At 49.4% G+C, this 22,296-nt stretch overlaps 2 long non-coding RNA genes, 4 other non-coding genes and 3 pseudogenes across 7 annotated transcripts in view; all 9 read right to left on the reverse strand.

Moving 5' to 3' along the window:
- Positions 1-881: 881 nt before the first annotated feature.
- On the reverse strand, positions 882-966 carry LOC142595977 (small nucleolar RNA SNORD45). Its single transcript, XR_012831808.1, has one exon. It is a non-coding gene; the product is annotated as a small nucleolar RNA SNORD45 (small nucleolar RNA).
- Positions 967-1,456: 490 nt separating this feature from the next.
- LOC142595976 (uncharacterized) lies at positions 1,457-8,572 on the reverse strand. Its single transcript, XR_012831807.1, has 3 exons — positions 8,452-8,572; positions 3,297-3,404; positions 1,457-2,135 (listed from the first exon to the last, which is right to left on the reverse strand). It is a non-coding gene; the product is annotated as an uncharacterized LOC142595976 (long non-coding RNA).
- On the reverse strand, positions 3,043-3,130 carry LOC142595981 (small nucleolar RNA SNORD45; annotated as a pseudogene).
- LOC142595988 (small nucleolar RNA SNORD45) lies at positions 7,419-7,503 on the reverse strand. The gene has a single exon (XR_012831812.1). It is a non-coding gene; the product is annotated as a small nucleolar RNA SNORD45 (small nucleolar RNA).
- Positions 8,573-8,587: 15 nt separating the features above from the next.
- LOC142595975 (uncharacterized) overlaps positions 8,588-22,296 on the reverse strand; it is a 41,160-nt gene continuing 27,451 nt past the window's right edge. For both annotated transcript variants that reach the window (XR_012831805.1, XR_012831806.1), the window contains 5 exons: positions 21,528-21,748; positions 16,373-16,480; positions 14,991-15,211; positions 9,835-9,942; positions 8,588-8,674 (listed from right to left, as the gene is read on the reverse strand). This is a non-coding gene — a long non-coding RNA (uncharacterized LOC142595975). The remainder of the gene's footprint in view (positions 8,675-9,834; positions 9,943-14,990; positions 15,212-16,372; positions 16,481-21,527; positions 21,749-22,296) is intronic.
- On the reverse strand, positions 9,581-9,668 carry LOC142595982 (small nucleolar RNA SNORD45; annotated as a pseudogene).
- Positions 13,958-14,042, reverse strand: LOC142595990 (small nucleolar RNA SNORD45). Its single transcript, XR_012831813.1, has one exon. It is a non-coding gene; the product is annotated as a small nucleolar RNA SNORD45 (small nucleolar RNA).
- On the reverse strand, positions 16,119-16,206 carry LOC142595983 (small nucleolar RNA SNORD45; annotated as a pseudogene).
- On the reverse strand, positions 20,495-20,579 carry LOC142595991 (small nucleolar RNA SNORD45). Its single transcript, XR_012831814.1, has one exon. It is a non-coding gene; the product is annotated as a small nucleolar RNA SNORD45 (small nucleolar RNA).

Genomic DNA, 22,296 nt, shown 5'->3' on the forward strand with positions numbered 1-22,296 from the left:
TGGGGCACAACTCTTGGCCTGCCTAAAGTGTTCCTGCCGCTCTCCCAGGTATCTGGGCAGAAGTAGGAACTACTCTTCATTTTAGAGCAAGACTGACTACGGTTGCAAATTTTCTTTTGCACACTCACACTTGGAAGCTGAACCAGAACAAGCCACACCTGCAGAGGAGTGACTGCTGGTCATGTCCACACCAGCAGACCTCTCCTAACACACACGTTGAGCAATTAATACCCCGAGTCAACGTGTGAAGTTGAACCTGGCCACAAATTTCACAACAATCTAATTTGGGGGTCAAACTGATGCGAGCCGTGTCTTCTTAAAAAAAAAAAAAAAAAAAAAAAACAAACCACAAACCAAAAGAAAGAAAACACACACACTCCTCTGCTACAGCAGGTATCACACTCCTTCGGTTGAGCTCTTCTTGCATTTCAGAAATAATATAACAAACGCCAGCAGACAAGATATCATCATTGCTTTTTCTCCCTAAAAAGCAAATCTGAATACCTGACTGTTCATTGCAATCAAAGGAAGATGCGACATGACCCTTCAAACATTCTGGGTGCGCAGGTGGGACTGAACAAGTGTTTGGGAATCAAGAACACGCGTGCTCGTTAAGACAGGCAGGTTAAGTCTACCACCAAGTCTCTACATTCGCATTTGCTAGCACTGTTCAGCTTTGGGTACGCAGGGCTGCGTTCAGTTCACGTCAAAGCACCTCCTAGGAACAGCCAGTATTACGCCAAGAACTACACCTCGCTAACACGCGAACGTAAGACGACTCAAACTGCGCCCCCTTCTCCTCAACCTGCGTTAAGAGGCTGTGACAGGAATTTGATTCCACACTTTGGAAAAGCTCCAGGGTCACAAAAACTGGGCTTTCCTGGGTCTCAGAGTAATTCTAGAGCTAAAATGGTAACAGACATCAACTCTAGATCAGATAATACATGCCAAGACTCATCACGGACCCAAGAAGGCAGCCTCCTCCTGTCCTACCCAAGGGTTTCAAACGCAACACACTTTCCTCCTAAAACAGGACGCTACCACCTTATGCACTTGTAACACCGCCAATGTCTTCCTTCCTTGAAATGGCACTGGAGATACATTATGCGAGCAACCAAGCCACCAGCTGGAAGCAGGGGAGCCTTCTGCTTACTGTTTGTCACCACGGTTTGCACGAGAAGGAAAGTGAAAGACAGAACAGACAGTGAGAAATGTGACCTGCAACAGAGATAGCTACGGCGAACAAATACGATTGAGGCCGAGTCCGGCCTCTCAGGCGAGAAGTACACAACAAACAAATAATTGCTGAACAGACCGCTGTCATTTTGAGGTTATACAGGAAGAAAGAAGACTTGACAGAGACAACATAAGAACTGACTATCGCAACGCTTCTTTGGTATAGTACTAAAGCGTAAACACACTGCACGTAAAAAGGACCGGTACATGACAGAATTATTTAAATATATAGTATAACAGACAGTCATATATTCCTGTGTGTATCAATACCTACAAAATCCAAACCTTTACTCTACCTCTGGCCGCACGCACCTTTCACCTCAACGCGCACCAAGAAGAATTCGTAAAATCCAGAAGTAATTATCTACAACACTCCAGTAAAACCTGTACCTAAGAAATCCTAGGAAATATTTCGGACAGACAGCTACAAAATTCATCAAGAATGCAGACGAAATCACTGGTAAAGCAACATCAGAAGCACAATGTTCCTGCATCTGCTTTTGTTTGGATTGGGTTTTTTTGGTTTTCCCCTTGAGATGAATCCTAAAATTTCACCCGTTAGATCATTCGCTAATAGTTTTTGCCATTGGTATCCAACAGCACCCGGTTCCCAAGTCTGCAGTCATCAAGACCATTAATGGCAAGTGGTTGTTTCTACGGGTACCCCGTTACGTTTACCTGGACGTGCTGAGGGTCGACAGAAGATGAGGATCCTGACCTGTGCTGCCACTTAACTGCACCACATCTGTGCTGACACGGGTCAATGAATGCCAGAATTTCGCCTGTCTTCGTTCGGTGCAGCTGTCCCACGAGGTCCATTGCTGTCCGCCCCCAGGAAACGCCGCTCATCCTCAAAGACTCCGGCAGACTGCGCCCCTAAGCAGGGCAGCATTTTAGTCCTGAAACACATAAGCGCAGCATCAAAACAGAGCAATGAAAATGCCTTGGGGAACATTTACAAAGTTTGCAGCGCAGCAGATGTTTTCCAGCCCATTAACAACTGAGGAGGTACCGACCACCCACGCAGATCACATGCACGATGCGTGCCTGCACGTACGCGTGCACGCGTACGGGCACGGGCGTGTGTACGCACCCACACTACTACGTTTCCTCCCCTGCCCTCTATTGTCTAGTCCAGAAGTATCGAGCTCAACGTCAAGTTAAACACATGCAAGCAGTAAGGCACCAAATCACTTCAGATCCTCAGCTATTATCTTGGCATCCAAACTAACACCCACATCACCGCCCCAACGAGTCTCAAAAATAACAAGAATAACCCTCCACGAAACTTACTGTCAAATGCCAAAGCTGCCACAATCTCAACTGGCACTAGGAAGGGAATTCTCCTATGCATGCCTGGGTCCCTCTCTCTCTCTCTCTCTCTCTCCCCCCCCCCCCTCCCCGCTACTGTTTACCTACGCTACCCATAAGCGTCTTTTTCTTGTATACCGTACTTATAACCTGCATGTTTTCAGCACAGCAACAACAGCCACAAGCAACAGTGCCTCCAGTTCTCTCGGGGACACTAAAAATAACTGCACCTTTCCCCGCACCCCCCCGCCCCCCCACTCCCGACATAAGCAGCTACTGACATTTTCCACCTCCCGGAACCAGAATCCAGTTGTTGTGGGCTACATCTGGTAACCCACAACTACAAAAACCAACGCTAGTCGCAGCGTTTATCAGCCCGAGCAAGCACACAACAGCGCTGCGGCCACACTCAGTACCTTCTCCCATCGAGAGCGCCACGTGCAAATACAGCTGCACTCTCCTTGCAGATGAAGGAGCAACAAGAAGGTCGCTTCCCAGGTCTCGGAGTCATTCTAGAGCTCAACTGAACTGACCATCTTCGGATTTATGCTCCGATAATACACGCCAACACCCATCACAGACCCACGGGAACTAACCGAGCAGCTCCCTTGGTACGTCACGGGCGACCGCAGGGCAAGAGAGGAGCAGCTGGGGAGCACGCACCCACGCCCTAACTCTCAACACGGGAGGGAGGAAGGGTTGCTCCTCTTCCTAAGAGCGCAGCTGCGCTGAAGTAAGTCAATACTTACACAGTCACCTTGCCTGGTCCCACACGAAGCTACCCAGGACACGCGTTTCTCCAAAAGTAACTTGCTCGGGCATCAGGTCTTCGCATCGCATCCTTGCGCGGCGTCACCCTTAAAAAGCACCAACAAAACGTCGGCTCTGGTGCCAGTTTCCGTGCCCGGGGGCAATGTGGCCAACTCATCAGCACTAACTGCCTGTTTGGGCACAGACCCTTCTCCTGCCACCCTGGCCGCGGGCACCCTTCCTGCCTCGCTTTCTGGCCTGGCAAAACCCCCCAACAAGGCTGAGGTGAACCACCAGCTCACCACGGACCACCCCAACCAGCAGATGACCCAGACCCCGCCGAGGGGGCCCGACGCAGACCCCGAGGCCTCCCCGGGGGCAGGCGGCCACCCAGGGCCACTACAGCAGGGTCCTGCTGGGCACCGCCTCCTGCCCCGCCCCGCGGCGTGATGCTCCAATGCCTTCGTCAATAACCATCTCAAACGCTCTCCAAACCCTTACGCCATCTCTATTCTGACACCACTACTTGAAGAACGTTCCTACTGTATTTGCAGGCTGAAACACAGTCCTACAAGGTGCTCCCTTACTTTCATAACTGAACACACTCACAGGATCACTGAGGTTGGAAGGGACTTCTTGAGATCATCTAGTCCAACCCCATTGTTTTAGAGTGGTTTCGAGGATTCCCGGGGAAAGAATGGCACGCACACACACAGACTATCCAGCAGCACAAAAGACTTGATTAACTACCCTACAAGCGTTCAGCAAAGCAACAGCCTTACTGACCCAAGGACCGTGAGGAAGACGGTCCATCCGTACAGTCTTGTGCCGTCTTGCGCTGCGAGCTCAGCCCAGCGGTCGGTAGGTGCCAGCTTTACGTGGGCGTCCCCTCGGAGGCAACGGTGACCTCGCCGTACACCGGCCCACCCCTCTTCGGGAAATCCCGGTACTTACACGGCAGAGGAAACGGGTCTCGACACACACGGCCAGCGCGTGCCGAAAACACGCCTCGGTTGCAACAAAGGGAGCCTACGGCGCGTGCGCCCGCTGGCCAGGCGCGCCTCACGCGACACAGTCATCCCGTCTGTTGGTTCACGGGCTTTGTTCACGCGGCATATTACCATAGCCCAGCAGTCACGTACCGACTATGCTCAAGCCAATAGCAGGATGCTTGCAAAGCAAGCACAATAGTGAGCCGTACCCTTGTATCTCCACAGCTGCACATCCTCCCTAACGTTTCTCAGCTCTTTATCTCTACGGTCAGCATTTCAAACCATAAATTATCTGTCTCTCGTGCTAACTGCATTCCTCGGCTATCTACTTCTCACCCAGTGTCCATCCACGGACCAAAATTCCATCTTTTAACCCTTCCGTACACACCCATGTGTGGAATTCTGCAATATTTTATTTTTAACAGCGAGGGGATGTGCAATATAGTCAATAATTACTTAATTTTTATCTCACGATCCAAGATCAAATTAGTTTTCACGGATTACATCACACTACCTACATACAATGACTTGTGCTCTACGACTGCTGGGCTTAGGAACCCTTTTCAGCCAAAAGGGTACAAAGGCCGCTAAAGAGTAGAGTCTGTAATTAGACACAAATACCCATTTCCCACACAACAGAATTCTTGATCATAAGCAGCCAAACGACAGCAGGCTTTTTTGGTTGTTGTGAGGACAAAGTTACAACGAAGTAACGCAACTCGCTCATTCATCAATCATATGAAAACACAACAGGAGAATTACATCAATACTACTTCCAAAAGCGTCATTTTAGCCACTTAAGAGATTTGTAATATTCGCTTATCTTGCTACGTTGCTAATCTGCTATTTTGTACCCGCCATAACGCAAGAGTCTCATTGTCTTTTCTCAAATTAATCTCTATCTTTCAGTCTCCTTCGGAACTTCTCAGCTGCGGGGGCCTTTGTTGTTACCAGGCCTCCCCAAAACCCCGTTGGGGAGCAAAACAGCCAACGTATCAATGTAACGTCAAGTACAAGCCTGAGCGTGCAAACCGAGCGTACGCTGCCGTGACTCCCCCGGGCCCCGCCACTCATCGCCTGTTGTCAAGTTACCACAAAGGACACCACCTACTCTGACAAACTTCTAATGAACTACCGAGACCTAGCTGTGGCCAAAGGGATAACCCATTTCACTACTACCCTGTAAGACAGGGGCGTGCAAACTTCAAACAGGGACGCAAGATCAAGTACGCCTCTAGTCATGAAAATTAGATGGACAGCTATAAACACTCTGTCTGGAGGGAAAACCAAGCTACAGATGTATACTTTTAAGCTAAGGGGAAGACCACCTTCTGGCATGAACACCGGCCATCTGACTGGCTATGCCATGACTTTTTAAAAGCAAGCGGAAAAATTCTAGAGACGGAGAAATGCTCTAAGTCCGGCAGTGAGTGCCTCCTCCTCACCTCTAACAGAGAAGTGGTTTGCCAGCCTCCCAAATAACAGGGACTTTCCAGACCTTTCTAGGGTGGGAAGAAGGAAGGCCGCCTAATTTGCATTACTCAAAATACTAAGTACCTGTTGGCCTTGGGTTTGTGGTTGGTGGGCTTGGGGTTGGTTTTTTTACGCCCCCGTCCCCAAATTATAACCTCCCAAGTCCCTAGCCAGCTTCTCAGATCCGTCTACCTATTTCTTCATTTACTTTAACTAAGGGACAGGCACTTGGCAAACAAGGAAGGCACCTTGTCAATGGGCATCCCTGACGGATTTGTGACCAGTACCCCCCGGTGCAATACCGGGGACGCCTGCACCGTGACGGGACGGGAAGGGGGAAACGCCCTCACCACACCGTCAGCTACAGCACCGGGACACCACCTCCGCTGTTCCTCCTCCTCCGAGGACTGAGCGAGGGGCACGTGGACTTTCTAAAGCCAGAGTCTACATTACGATGATTGTAGCGTGCGCTAATTAAAAACAGGTTCTACACTGAACAAAACACGACCTAACTAAGAAGTGCCCCTGTACTGTTTCCTTTCCGTCCCACCGATAATTTCCTCAATAATCTACAAGTGCACGTTACAACGCCAGCGATCTGCGCGTTTACTGCGCATAAAAGAAAACAGCTCCTTTTCAGCTGGTGTATGTATCCAGGTACACATCCACATAAACTCAAACAGTCTAACTTGCAAAGAGCTATGGGACCTTAAACCTCACCTGTAGTGCCCTACTGGATGGACATAACTGCAGAGCTCTGGACTCTCAGGAATACTGGGGCACAACTCTTGGCCTGCCTAAAGTGTTCCTGCCGCTCTCCCAGGTATCTGGGCAGAAGTAGGAACTACTCTTCATTTTAGAGCAAGACTGACTACGGTTGCAAATTTTCTTTTGCACACTCACACTTGGAAGCTGAACCAGAACAAGCCACACCTGCAGAGGAGTGACTGCTGGTCATGTCCACACCAGCAGACCTCTCCTAACACACACGTTGAGCAATTAATACCCCGAGTCAACGTGTGAAGTTGAACCTGGCCACAAATTTCACAACAATCTAATTTGGGGGTCAAACTGATGCGAGCCGTGTCTTCTTAAAAAAAAAAAAAAAAAAAAAAAACAAACCACAAACCAAAAGAAAGAAAACACACACACTCCTCTGCTACAGCAGGTATCACACTCCTTCGGTTGAGCTCTTCTTGCATTTCAGAAATAATATAACAAACGCCAGCAGACAAGATATCATCATTGCTTTTTCTCCCTAAAAAGCAAATCTGAATACCTGACTGTTCATTGCAATCAAAGGAAGATGCGACATGACCCTTCAAACATTCTGGGTGCGCAGGTGGGACTGAACAAGTGTTTGGGAATCAAGAACACGCGTGCTCGTTAAGACAGGCAGGTTAAGTCTACCACCAAGTCTCTACATTCGCATTTGCTAGCACTGTTCAGCTTTGGGTACGCAGGGCTGCGTTCAGTTCACGTCAAAGCACCTCCTAGGAACAGCCAGTATTACGCCAAGAACTACACCTCGCTAACACGCGAACGTAAGACGACTCAAACTGCGCCCCCTTCTCCTCAACCTGCGTTAAGAGGCTGTGACAGGAATTTGATTCCACACTTTGGAAAAGCTCCAGGGTCACAAAAACTGGGCTTTCCTGGGTCTCAGAGTAATTCTAGAGCTAAAATGGTAACAGACATCAACTCTAGATCAGATAATACATGCCAAGACTCATCACGGACCCAAGAAGGCAGCCTCCTCCTGTCCTACCCAAGGGTTTCAAACGCAACACACTTTCCTCCTAAAACAGGACGCTACCACCTTATGCACTTGTAACACCGCCAATGTCTTCCTTCCTTGAAATGGCACTGGAGATACATTATGCGAGCAACCAAGCCACCAGCTGGAAGCAGGGGAGCCTTCTGCTTACTGTTTGTCACCACGGTTTGCACGAGAAGGAAAGTGAAAGACAGAACAGACAGTGAGAAATGTGACCTGCAACAGAGATAGCTACGGCGAACAAATACGATTGAGGCCGAGTCCGGCCTCTCAGGCGAGAAGTACACAACAAACAAATAATTGCTGAACAGACCGCTGTCATTTTGAGGTTATACAGGAAGAAAGAAGACTTGACAGAGACAACATAAGAACTGACTATCGCAACGCTTCTTTGGTATAGTACTAAAGCGTAAACACACTGCACGTAAAAAGGACCGGTACATGACAGAATTATTTAAATATATAGTATAACAGACAGTCATATATTCCTGTGTGTATCAATACCTACAAAATCCAAACCTTTACTCTACCTCTGGCCGCACGCACCTTTCACCTCAACGCGCACCAAGAAGAATTCGTAAAATCCAGAAGTAATTATCTACAACACTCCAGTAAAACCTGTACCTAAGAAATCCTAGGAAATATTTCGGACAGACAGCTACAAAATTCATCAAGAATGCAGACGAAATCACTGGTAAAGCAACATCAGAAGCACAATGTTCCTGCATCTGCTTTTGTTTGGATTGGGTTTTTTTGGTTTTCCCCTTGAGATGAATCCTAAAATTTCACCCGTTAGATCATTCGCTAATAGTTTTTGCCATTGGTATCCAACAGCACCCGGTTCCCAAGTCTGCAGTCATCAAGACCATTAATGGCAAGTGGTTGTTTCTACGGGTACCCCGTTACGTTTACCTGGACGTGCTGAGGGTCGACAGAAGATGAGGATCCTGACCTGTGCTGCCACTTAACTGCACCACATCTGTGCTGACACGGGTCAATGAATGCCAGAATTTCGCCTGTCTTCGTTCGGTGCAGCTGTCCCCCACGAGGTCCATTGCTGTCCGCCCCCAGGAAACGCCGCTCATCCTCAAAGACTCCGGCAGACTGCGCCCCTAAGCAGGGCAGCATTTTAGTCCTGAAACACATAAGCGCAGCATCAAAACAGAGCAATGAAAATGCCTTGGGGAACATTTACAAAGTTTGCAGCGCAGCAGATGTTTTCCAGCCCATTAACAACTGAGGAGGTACCGACCACCCACGCAGATCACATGCACGATGCGTGCCTGCACGTACGCGTGCACGCGTACGGGCACGGGCGTGTGTACGCACCCACACTACTACGTTTCCTCCCCTGCCCTCTATTGTCTAGTCCAGAAGTATCGAGCTCAACGTCAAGTTAAACACATGCAAGCAGTAAGGCACCAAATCACTTCAGATCCTCAGCTATTATCTTGGCATCCAAACTAACACCCACATCACCGCCCCAACGAGTCTCAAAAATAACAAGAATAACCCTCCACGAAACTTACTGTCAAATGCCAAAGCTGCCACAATCTCAACTGGCACTAGGAAGGGAATTCTCCTATGCATGCCTGGGTCCCTCTCTCTCTCTCTCTCTCTCTCCCCCCCCCCCTCCCCGCTACTGTTTACCTACGCTACCCATAAGCGTCTTTTTCTTGTATACCGTACTTATAACCTGCATGTTTTCAGCACAGCAACAACAGCCACAAGCAACAGTGCCTCCAGTTCTCTCGGGGACACTAAAAATAACTGCACCTTTCCCCGCACCCCCCCGCCCCCCCACTCCCGACATAAGCAGCTACTGACATTTTCCACCTCCCGGAACCAGAATCCAGTTGTTGTGGGCTACATCTGGTAACCCACAACTACAAAAACCAACGCTAGTCGCAGCGTTTATCAGCCCGAGCAAGCACACAACAGCGCTGCGGCCACACTCAGTACCTTCTCCCATCGAGAGCGCCACGTGCAAATACAGCTGCACTCTCCTTGCAGATGAAGGAGCAACAAGAAGGTCGCTTCCCAGGTCTCGGAGTCATTCTAGAGCTCAACTGAACTGACCATCTTCGGATTTATGCTCCGATAATACACGCCAACACCCATCACAGACCCACGGGAACTAACCGAGCAGCTCCCTTGGTACGTCACGGGCGACCGCAGGGCAAGAGAGGAGCAGCTGGGGAGCACGCACCCACGCCCTAACTCTCAACACGGGAGGGAGGAAGGGTTGCTCCTCTTCCTAAGAGCGCAGCTGCGCTGAAGTAAGTCAATACTTACACAGTCACCTTGCCTGGTCCCACACGAAGCTACCCAGGACACGCGTTTCTCCAAAAGTAACTTGCTCGGGCATCAGGTCTTCGCATCGCATCCTTGCGCGGCGTCACCCTTAAAAAGCACCAACAAAACGTCGGCTCTGGTGCCAGTTTCCGTGCCCGGGGGCAATGTGGCCAACTCATCAGCACTAACTGCCTGTTTGGGCACAGACCCTTCTCCTGCCACCCTGGCCGCGGGCACCCTTCCTGCCTCGCTTTCTGGCCTGGCAAAACCCCCCAACAAGGCTGAGGTGAACCACCAGCTCACCACGGACCACCCCAACCAGCAGATGACCCAGACCCCGCCGAGGGGGCCCGACGCAGACCCCGAGGCCTCCCCGGGGGCAGGCGGCCACCCAGGGCCACTACAGCAGGGTCCTGCTGGGCACCGCCTCCTGCCCCGCCCCGCGGCGTGATGCTCCAATGCCTTCGTCAATAACCATCTCAAACGCTCTCCAAACCCTTACGCCATCTCTATTCTGACACCACTACTTGAAGAACGTTCCTACTGTATTTGCAGGCTGAAACACAGTCCTACAAGGTGCTCCCTTACTTTCATAACTGAACACACTCACAGGATCACTGAGGTTGGAAGGGACTTCTTGAGATCATCTAGTCCAACCCCATTGTTTTAGAGTGGTTTCGAGGATTCCCGGGGAAAGAATGGCACGCACACACACAGACTATCCAGCAGCACAAAAGACTTGATTAACTACCCTACAAGCGTTCAGCAAAGCAACAGCCTTACTGACCCAAGGACCGTGAGGAAGACGGTCCATCCGTACAGTCTTGTGCCGTCTTGCGCTGCGAGCTCAGCCCAGCGGTCGGTAGGTGCCAGCTTTACGTGGGCGTCCCCTCGGAGGCAACGGTGACCTCGCCGTACACCGGCCCACCCCTCTTCGGGAAATCCCGGTACTTACACGGCAGAGGAAACGGGTCTCGACACACACGGCCAGCGCGTGCCGAAAACACGCCTCGGTTGCAACAAAGGGAGCCTACGGCGCGTGCGCCCGCTGGCCAGGCGCGCCTCACGCGACACAGTCATCCCGTCTGTTGGTTCACGGGCTTTGTTCACGCGGCATATTACCATAGCCCAGCAGTCACGTACCGACTATGCTCAAGCCAATAGCAGGATGCTTGCAAAGCAAGCACAATAGTGAGCCGTACCCTTGTATCTCCACAGCTGCACATCCTCCCTAACGTTTCTCAGCTCTTTATCTCTACGGTCAGCATTTCAAACCATAAATTATCTGTCTCTCGTGCTAACTGCATTCCTCGGCTATCTACTTCTCACCCAGTGTCCATCCACGGACCAAAATTCCATCTTTTAACCCTTCCGTACACACCCATGTGTGGAATTCTGCAATATTTTATTTTTAACAGCGAGGGGATGTGCAATATAGTCAATAATTACTTAATTTTTATCTCACGATCCAAGATCAAATTAGTTTTCACGGATTACATCACACTACCTACATACAATGACTTGTGCTCTACGACTGCTGGGCTTAGGAACCCTTTTCAGCCAAAAGGGTACAAAGGCCGCTAAAGAGTAGAGTCTGTAATTAGACACAAATACCCATTTCCCACACAACAGAATTCTTGATCATAAGCAGCCAAACGACAGCAGGCTTTTTTGGTTGTTGTGAGGACAAAGTTACAACGAAGTAACGCAACTCGCTCATTCATCAATCATATGAAAACACAACAGGAGAATTACATCAATACTACTTCCAAAAGCGTCATTTTAGCCACTTAAGAGATTTGTAATATTCGCTTATCTTGCTACGTTGCTAATCTGCTATTTTGTACCCGCCATAACGCAAGAGTCTCATTGTCTTTTCTCAAATTAATCTCTATCTTTCAGTCTCCTTCGGAACTTCTCAGCTGCGGGGGCCTTTGTTGTTACCAGGCCTCCCCAAAACCCCGTTGGGGAGCAAAACAGCCAACGTATCAATGTAACGTCAAGTACAAGCCTGAGCGTGCAAACCGAGCGTACGCTGCCGTGACTCCCCCGGGCCCCGCCACTCATCGCCTGTTGTCAAGTTACCACAAAGGACACCACCTACTCTGACAAACTTCTAATGAACTACCGAGACCTAGCTGTGGCCAAAGGGATAACCCATTTCACTACTACCCTGTAAGACAGGGGCGTGCAAACTTCAAACAGGGACGCAAGATCAAGTACGCCTCTAGTCATGAAAATTAGATGGACAGCTATAAACACTCTGTCTGGAGGGAAAACCAAGCTACAGATGTATACTTTTAAGCTAAGGGGAAGACCACCTTCTGGCATGAACACCGGCCATCTGACTGGCTATGCCATGACTTTTTAAAAGCAAGCGGAAAAATTCTAGAGACGGAGAAATGCTCTAAGTCCGGCAGTGAGTGCCTCCTCCTCACCTCTAACAGAGAAGTGGTTTGCCAGCCTCCCAAATAACAGGGACTTTCCAGACCTTTCTAGGGTGGGAAGAAGGAAGGCCGCCTAATTTGCATTACTCAAAATACTAAGTACCTGTTGGCCTTGGGTTTGTGGTTGGTGGGCTTGGGGTTGGTTTTTTTACGCCCCCGTCCCCAAATTATAACCTCCCAAGTCCCTAGCCAGCTTCTCAGATCCGTCTACCTATTTCTTCATTTACTTTAACTAAGGGACAGGCACTTGGCAAACAAGGAAGGCACCTTGTCAATGGGCATCCCTGACGGATTTGTGACCAGTACCCCCCGGTGCAATACCGGGGACGCCTGCACCGTGACGGGACGGGAAGGGGGAAACGCCCTCACCACACCGTCAGCTACAGCACCGGGACACCACCTCCGCTGTTCCTCCTCCTCCGAGGACTGAGCGAGGGGCACGTGGACTTTCTAAAGCCAGAGTCTACATTACGATGATTGTAGCGTGCGCTAATTAAAAACAGGTTCTACACTGAACAAAACACGACCTAACTAAGAAGTGCCCCTGTACTGTTTCCTTTCCGTCCCACCGATAATTTCCTCAATAATCTACAAGTGCACGTTACAACGCCAGCGATCTGCGCGTTTACTGCGCATAAAAGAAAACAGCTCCTTTTCAGCTGGTGTATGTATCCAGGTACACATCCACATAAACTCAAACAGTCTAACTTGCAAAGAGCTATGGGACCTTAAACCTCACCTGTAGTGCCCTACTGGATGGACATAACTGCAGAGCTCTGGACTCTCAGGAATACTGGGGCACAACTCTTGGCCTGCCTAAAGTGTTCCTGCCGCTCTCCCAGGTATCTGGGCAGAAGTAGGAACTACTCTTCATTTTAGAGCAAGACTGACTACGGTTGCAAATTTTCTTTTGCACACTCACACTTGGAAGCTGAACCAGAACAAGCCACACCTGCAGAGGAGTGACTGCTGGTCATGTCCACACCAGCAGACCTCTCCTAACACACACGTTGAGCAATTAATACCCCGAGTCAACGTGTGAAGTTGAACCTGGCCACAAATTTCACAACAATCTAATTTGGGGGTCAAACTGATGCGAGCCGTGTCTTCTTAAAAAAAAAAAAAAAAAAAAAAAAACAAACCACAAACCAAAAGAAAGAAAACACACACACTCCTCTGCTACAGCAGGTATCACACTCCTTCGGTTGAGCTCTTCTTGCATTTCAGAAATAATATAACAAACGCCAGCAGACAAGATATCATCATTGCTTTTTCTCCCTAAAAAGCAAATCTGAATACCTGACTGTTCATTGCAATCAAAGGAAGATGCGACATGACCCTTCAAACATTCTGGGTGCGCAGGTGGGACTGAACAAGTGTTTGGGAATCAAGAACACGCGTGCTCGTTAAGACAGGCAGGTTAAGTCTACCACCAAGTCTCTACATTCGCATTTGCTAGCACTGTTCAGCTTTGGGTACGCAGGGCTGCGTTCAGTTCACGTCAAAGCACCTCCTAGGAACAGCCAGTATTACGCCAAGAACTACACCTCGCTAACACGCGAACGTAAGACGACTCAAACTGCGCCCCCTTCTCCTCAACCTGCGTTAAGAGGCTGTGACAGGAATTTGATTCCACACTTTGGAAAAGCTCCAGGGTCACAAAAACTGGGCTTTCCTGGGTCTCAGAGTAATTCTAGAGCTAAAATGGTAACAGACATCAACTCTAGATCAGATAATACATGCCAAGACTCATCACGGACCCAAGAAGGCAGCCTCCTCCTGTCCTACCCAAGGGTTTCAAACGCAACACACTTTCCTCCTAAAACAGGACGCTACCACCTTATGCACTTGTAACACCGCCAATGTCTTCCTTCCTTGAAATGGCACTGGAGATACATTATGCGAGCAACCAAGCCACCAGCTGGAAGCAGGGGAGCCTTCTGCTTACTGTTTGTCACCACGGTTTGCACGAGAAGGAAAGTGAAAGACAGAACAGACAGTGAGAAATGTGACCTGCAACAGAGATAGCTACGGCGAACAAATACGATTGAGGCCGAGTCCGGCCTCTCAGGCGAGAAGTACACACCAAACAAATAATTGCTGAACAGACCGCTGTCATTTTGAGGTTATACAGGAAGAAAGAAGACTTGACAGAGACAACATAAGAACTGACTATCGCAACGCTTCTTTGGTATAGTACTAAAGCGTAAACACACTGCACGTAAAAAGGACCGGTACATGACAGAATTATTTAAATATATAGTATAACAGACAGTCATATATTCCTGTGTGTATCAATACCTACAAAATCCAAACCTTTACTCTACCTCTGGCCGCACGCACCTTTCACCTCAACGCGCACCAAGAAGAATTCGTAAAATCCAGAAGTAATTATCTACAACACTCCAGTAAAACCTGTACCTAAGAAATCCTAGGAAATATTTCGGACAGACAGCTACAAAATTCATCAAGAATGCAGACGAAATCACTGGTAAAGCAACATCAGAAGCACAATGTTCCTGCATCTGCTTTTGTTTGGATTGGGTTTTTTTGGTTTTCCCCTTGAGATGAATCCTAAAATTTCACCCGTTAGATCATTCGCTAATAGTTTTTGCCATTGGTATCCAACAGCACCCGGTTCCCAAGTCTGCAGTCATCAAGACCATTAATGGCAAGTGGTTGTTTCTACGGGTACCCCGTTACGTTTACCTGGACGTGCTGAGGGTCGACAGAAGATGAGGATCCTGACCTGTGCTGCCACTTAACTGCACCACATCTGTGCTGACACGGGTCAATGAATGCCAGAATTTCGCCTGTCTTCGTTCGGTGCAGCTGTCCCACGAGGTCCATTGCTGTCCGCCCCCAGGAAACGCCGCTCATCCTCAAAGACTCCGGCAGACTGCGCCCCTAAGCAGGGCAGCATTTTAGTCCTGAAACACATAAGCGCAGCATCAAAACAGAGCAATGAAAATGCCTTGGGGAACATTTACAAAGTTTGCAGCGCAGCAGATGTTTTCCAGCCCATTAACAACTGAGGAGGTACCGACCACCCACGCAGATCACATGCACGATGCGTGCCTGCACGTACGCGTGCACGCGTACGGGCACGGGCGTGTGTACGCACCCACACTACTACGTTTCCTCCCCTGCCCTCTATTGTCTAGTCCAGAAGTATCGAGCTCAACGTCAAGTTAAACACATGCAAGCAGTAAGGCACCAAATCACTTCAGATCCTCAGCTATTATCTTGGCATCCAAACTAACACCCACATCACCGCCCCAACGAGTCTCAAAAATAACAAGAATAACCCTCCACGAAACTTACTGTCAAATGCCAAAGCTGCCACAATCTCAACTGGCACTAGGAAGGGAATTCTCCTATGCATGCCTGGGTCCCTCTCTCTCTCTCTCTCTCTCTCCCCCCCCCCCTCCCCGCTACTGTTTACCTACGCTACCCATAAGCGTCTTTTTCTTGTATACCGTACTTATAACCTGCATGTTTTCAGCACAGCAACAACAGCCACAAGCAACAGTGCCTCCAGTTCTCTCGGGGACACTAAAAATAACTGCACCTTTCCCCGCACCCCCCCCGCCCCCCCACTCCCGACATAAGCAGCTACTGACATTTTCCACCTCCCGGAACCAGAATCCAGTTGTTGTGGGCTACATCTGGTAACCCACAACTACAAAAACCAACGCTAGTCGCAGCGTTTATCAGCCCGAGCAAGCACACAACAGCGCTGCGGCCACACTCAGTACCTTCTCCCATCGAGAGCGCCACGTGCAAATACAGCTGCACTCTCCTTGCAGATGAAGGAGCAACAAGAAGGTCGCTTCCCAGGTCTCGGAGTCATTCTAGAGCTCAACTGAACTGACCATCTTCGGATTTATGCTCCGATAATACACGCCAACACCCATCACAGACCCACGGGAACTAACCGAGCAGCTCCCTTGGTACGTCACGGGCGACCGCAGGGCAAGAGAGGAGCAGCTGGGGAGCACGCACCCACGCCCTAACTCTCAACACGGGAGGGAGGAAGGGTTGCTCCTCTTCCTAAGAGCGCAGCTGCGCTGAAGTAAGTCAATACTTACACAGTCACCTTGCCTGGTCCCACACGAAGCTACCCAGGACACGCGTTTCTCCAAAAGTAACTTGCTCGGGCATCAGGTCTTCGCATCGCATCCTTGCGCGGCGTCACCCTTAAAAAGCACCAACAAAACGTCGGCTCTGGTGCCAGTTTCCGTGCCCGGGGGCAATGTGGCCAACTCATCAGCACTAACTGCCTGTTTGGGCACAGACCCTTCTCCTGCCACCCTGGCCGCGGGCACCCTTCCTGCCTCGCTTTCTGGCCTGGCAAAACCCCCCAACAAGGCTGAGGTGAACCACCAGCTCACCACGGACCACCCCAACCAGCAGATGACCCAGACCCCGCCGAGGGGGCCCGACGCAGACCCCGAGGCCTCCCCGGGGGCAGGCGGCCACCCAGGGCCACTACAGCAGGGTCCTGCTGGGCACCGCCTCCTGCCCCGCCCCGCGGCGTGATGCTCCAATGCCTTCGTCAATAACCATCTCAAACGCTCTCCAAACCCTTACGCCATCTCTATTCTGACACCACTACTTGAAGAACGTTCCTACTGTATTTGCAGGCTGAAACACAGTCCTACAAGGTGCTCCCTTACTTTCATAACTGAACACACTCACAGGATCACTGAGGTTGGAAGGGACTTCTTGAGATCATCTAGTCCAACCCCATTGTTTTAGAGTGGTTTCGAGGATTCCCGGGGAAAGAATGGCACGCACACACACAGACTATCCAGCAGCACAAAAGACTTGATTAACTACCCTACAAGCGTTCAGCAAAGCAACAGCCTTACTGACCCAAGGACCGTGAGGAAGACGGTCCATCCGTACAGTCTTGTGCCGTCTTGCGCTGCGAGCTCAGCCCAGCGGTCGGTAGGTGCCAGCTTTACGTGGGCGTCCCCTCGGAGGCAACGGTGACCTCGCCGTACACCGGCCCACCCCTCTTCGGGAAATCCCGGTACTTACACGGCAGAGGAAACGGGTCTCGACACACACGGCCAGCGCGTGCCGAAAACACGCCTCGGTTGCAACAAAGGGAGCCTACGGCGCGTGCGCCCGCTGGCCAGGCGCGCCTCACGCGACACAGTCATCCCGTCTGTTGGTTCACGGGCTTTGTTCACGCGGCATATTACCATAGCCCAGCAGTCACGTACCGACTATGCTCAAGCCAATAGCAGGATGCTTGCAAAGCAAGCACAATAGTGAGCCGTACCCTTGTATCTCCACAGCTGCACATCCTCCCTAACGTTTCTCAGCTCTTTATCTCTACGGTCAGCATTTCAAACCATAAATTATCTGTCTCTCGTGCTAACTGCATTCCTCGGCTATCTACTTCTCACCCAGTGTCCATCCACGGACCAAAATTCCATCTTTTAACCCTTCCGTACACACCCATGTGTGGAATTCTGCAATATTTTATTTTTAACAGCGAGGGGATGTGCAATATAGTCAATAATTACTTAATTTTTATCTCACGATCCAAGATCAAATTAGTTTTCACGGATTACATCACACTACCTACATACAATGACTTGTGCTCTACGACTGCTGGGCTTAGGAACCCTTTTCAGCCAAAAGGGTACAAAGGCCGCTAAAGAGTAGAGTCTGTAATTAGACACAAATACCCATTTCCCACACAACAGAATTCTTGATCATAAGCAGCCAAACGACAGCAGGCTTTTTTGGTTGTTGTGAGGACAAAGTTACAACGAAGTAACGCAACTCGCTCATTCATCAATCATATGAAAACACAACAGGAGAATTACATCAATACTACTTCCAAAAGCGTCATTTTAGCCACTTAAGAGATTTGTAATATTCGCTTATCTTGCTACGTTGCTAATCTGCTATTTTGTACCCGCCATAACGCAAGAGTCTCATTGTCTTTTCTCAAATTAATCTCTATCTTTCAGTCTCCTTCGGAACTTCTCAGCTGCGGGGGCCTTTGTTGTTACCAGGCCTCCCCAAAACCCCGTTGGGGAGCAAAACAGCCAACGTATCAATGTAACGTCAAGTACAAGCCTGAGCGTGCAAACCGAGCGTACGCTGCCGTGACTCCCCCGGGCCCCGCCACTCATCGCCTGTTGTCAAGTTACCACAAAGGACACCACCTACTCTGACAAACTTCTAATGAACTACCGAGACCTAGCTGTGGCCAAAGGGATAACCCATTTCACTACTACCCTGTAAGACAGGGGCGTGCAAACTTCAAACAGGGACGCAAGATCAAGTACGCCTCTAGTCATGAAAATTAGATGGACAGCTATAAACACTCTGTCTGGAGGGAAAACCAAGCTACAGATGTATACTTTTAAGCTAAGGGGAAGACCACCTTCTGGCATGAACACCGGCCATCTGACTGGCTATGCCATGACTTTTTAAAAGCAAGTGGAAAAATTCTAGAGACGGAGAAATGCTCTAAGTCCGGCAGTGAGTGCCTCCTCCTCACCTCTAACAGAGAAGTGGTTTGCCAGCCTCCCAAATAACAGGGACTTTCCAGACCTTTCTAGGGTGGGAAGAAGGAAGGCCGCCTAATTTGCATTACTCAAAATACTAAGTACCTGTTGGCCTTGGGTTTGTGGTTGGTGGGCTTGGGGTTGGTTTTTTTACGCCCCCGTCCCCAAATTATAACCTCCCAAGTCCCTAGCCAGCTTCTCAGATCCGTCTACCTATTTCTTCATTTACTTTAACTAAGGGACAGGCACTTGGCAAACAAGGAAGGCACCTTGTCAATGGGCATCCCTGACGGATTTGTGACCAGTACCCCCCGGTGCAATACCGGGGACGCCTGCACCGTGACGGGACGGGAAGGGGGAAACGCCCTCACCACACCGTCAGCTACAGCACCGGGACACCACCTCCGCTGTTCCTCCTCCTCCGAGGACTGAGCGAGGGGCACGTGGACTTTCTAAAGCCAGAGTCTACATTACGATGATTGTAGCGTGCGCTAATTAAAAACAGGTTCTACACTGAACAAAACACGACCTAACTAAGAAGTGCCCCTGTACTGTTTCCTTTCCGTCCCACCGATAATTTCCTCAATAATCTACAAGTGCACGTTACAACGCCAGCGATCTGCGCGTTTACTGCGCATAAAAGAAAACAGCTCCTTTTCAGCTGGTGTATGTATCCAGGTACACATCCACATAAACTCAAACAGTCTAACTTGCAAAGAGCTATGGGACCTTAAACCTCACCTGTAGTGCCCTACTGGATGGACATAACTGCAGAGCTCTGGACTCTCAGGAATACTGGGGCACAACTCTTGGCCTGCCTAAAGTGTTCCTGCCGCTCTCCCAGGTATCTGGGCAGAAGTAGGAACTACTCTTCATTTTAGAGCAAGACTGACTACGGTTGCAAATTTTCTTTTGCACACTCACACTTGGAAGCTGAACCAGAACAAGCCACACCTGCAGAGGAGTGACTGCTGGTCATGTCCACACCAGCAGACCTCTCCTAACACACACGTTGAGCAATTAATACCCCGAGTCAACGTGTGAAGTTGAACCTGGCCACAAATTTCACAACAATCTAATTTGGGGGTCAAACTGATGCGAGCCGTGTCTTCTTAAAAAAAAAAAAAAAAAAAAAAAACAAACCACAAACCAAAAGAAAGAAAACACACACACTCCTCTGCTACAGCAGGTATCACACTCCTTCGGTTGAGCTCTTCTTGCATTTCAGAAATAATATAACAAACGCCAGCAGACAAGATATCATCATTGCTTTTTCTCCCTAAAAAGCAAATCTGAATACCTGACTGTTCATTGCAATCAAAGGAAGATGCGACATGACCCTTCAAACATTCTGGGTGCGCAGGTGGGACTGAACAAGTGTTTGGGAATCAAGAACACGCGTGCTCGTTAAGACAGGCAGGTTAAGTCTACCACCAAGTCTCTACATTCGCATTTGCTAGCACTGTTCAGCTTTGGGTACGCAGGGCTGCGTTCAGTTCACGTCAAAGCACCTCCTAGGAACAGCCAGTATTACGCCAAGAACTACACCTCGCTAACACGCGAACGTAAGACGACTCAAACTGCGCCCCCTTCTCCTCAACCTGCGTTAAGAGGCTGTGACAGGAATTTGATTCCACACTTTGGAAAAGCTCCAGGGTCACAAAAACTGGGCTTTCCTGGGTCTCAGAGTAATTCTAGAGCTAAAATGGTAACAGACATCAACTCTAGATCAGATAATACATGCCAAGACTCATCACGGACCCAAGAAGGCAGCCTCCTCCTGTCCTACCCAAGGGTTTCAAACGCAACACACTTTCCTCCTAAAACAGGACGCTACCACCTTATGCACTTGTAACACCGCCAATGTCTTCCTTCCTTGAAATGGCACTGGAGATACATTATGCGAGCAACCAAGCCACCAGCTGGAAGCAGGGGAGCCTTCTGCTTACTGTTTGTCACCACGGTTTGCACGAGAAGGAAAGTGAAAGACAGAACAGACAGTGAGAAATGTGACCTGCAACAGAGATAGCTACGGCGAACAAATACGATTGAGGCCGAGTCCGGCCTCTCAGGCGAGAAGTACACACCAAACAAATAATTGCTGAACAGACCGCTGTCATTTTGAGGTTATACAGGAAGAAAGAAGACTTGACAGAGACAACATAAGAACTGACTATCGCAACGCTTCTTTGGTATAGTACTAAAGCGTAAACACACTGCACGTAAAAAGGACCGGTACATGACAGAATTATTTAAATATATAGTATAACAGACAGTCATATATTCCTGTGTGTATCAATACCTACAAAATCCAAACCTTTACTCTACCTCTGGCCGCACGCACCTTTCACCTCAACGCGCACCAAGAAGAATTCGTAAAATCCAGAAGTAATTATCTACAACACTCCAGTAAAACCTGTACCTAAGAAATCCTAGGAAATATTTCGGACAGACAGCTACAAAATTCATCAAGAATGCAGACGAAATCACTGGTAAAGCAACATCAGAAGCACAATGTTCCTGCATCTGCTTTTGTTTGGATTGGGTTTTTTTGGTTTTCCCCTTGAGATGAATCCTAAAATTTCACCCGTTAGATCATTCGCTAATAGTTTTTGCCATTGGTATCCAACAGCACCCGGTTCCCAAGTCTGCAGTCATCAAGACCATTAATGGCAAGTGGTTGTTTCTACGGGTACCCCGTTACGTTTACCTGGACGTGCTGAGGGTCGACAGAAGATGAGGATCCTGACCTGTGCTGCCACTTAACTGCACCACATCTGTGCTGACACGGGTCAATGAATGCCAGAATTTCGCCTGTCTTCGTTCGGTGCAGCTGTCCCACGAGGTCCATTGCTGTCCGCCCCCAGGAAACGCCGCTCATCCTCAAAGACTCCGGCAGACTGCGCCCCTAAGCAGGGCAGCATTTTAGTCCTGAAACACATAAGCGCAGCATCAAAACAGAGCAATGAAAATGCCTTGGGGAACATTTACAAAGTTTGCAGCGCAGCAGATGTTTTCCAGCCCATTAACAACTGAGGAGGTACCGACCACCCACGCAGATCACATGCACGATGCGTGCCTGCACGTACGCGTGCACGCGTACGGGCACGGGCGTGTGTACGCACCCACACTACTACGTTTCCTCCCCTGCCCTCTATTGTCTAGTCCAGAAGTATCGAGCTCAACGTCAAGTTAAACACATGCAAGCAGTAAGGCACCAAATCACTTCAGATCCTCAGCTATTATCTTGGCATCCAAACTAACACCCACATCACCGCCCCAACGAGTCTCAAAAATAACAAGAATAACCCTCCACGAAACTTACTGTCAAATGCCAAAGCTGCCACAATCTCAACTGGCACTAGGAAGGGAATTCTCCTATGCATGCCTGGGTCCCTCTCTCTCTCTCTCTCTCTCTCCCCCCCCCCCTCCCCGCTACTGTTTACCTACGCTACCCATAAGCGTCTTTTTCTTGTATA

Source organism: Pelecanus crispus, chromosome 25 (genome assembly GCF_030463565.1).
Source record: "Pelecanus crispus isolate bPelCri1 chromosome 25, bPelCri1.pri, whole genome shotgun sequence".
NCBI lineage: Eukaryota > Metazoa > Chordata > Aves > Pelecaniformes > Pelecanidae > Pelecanus > Pelecanus crispus.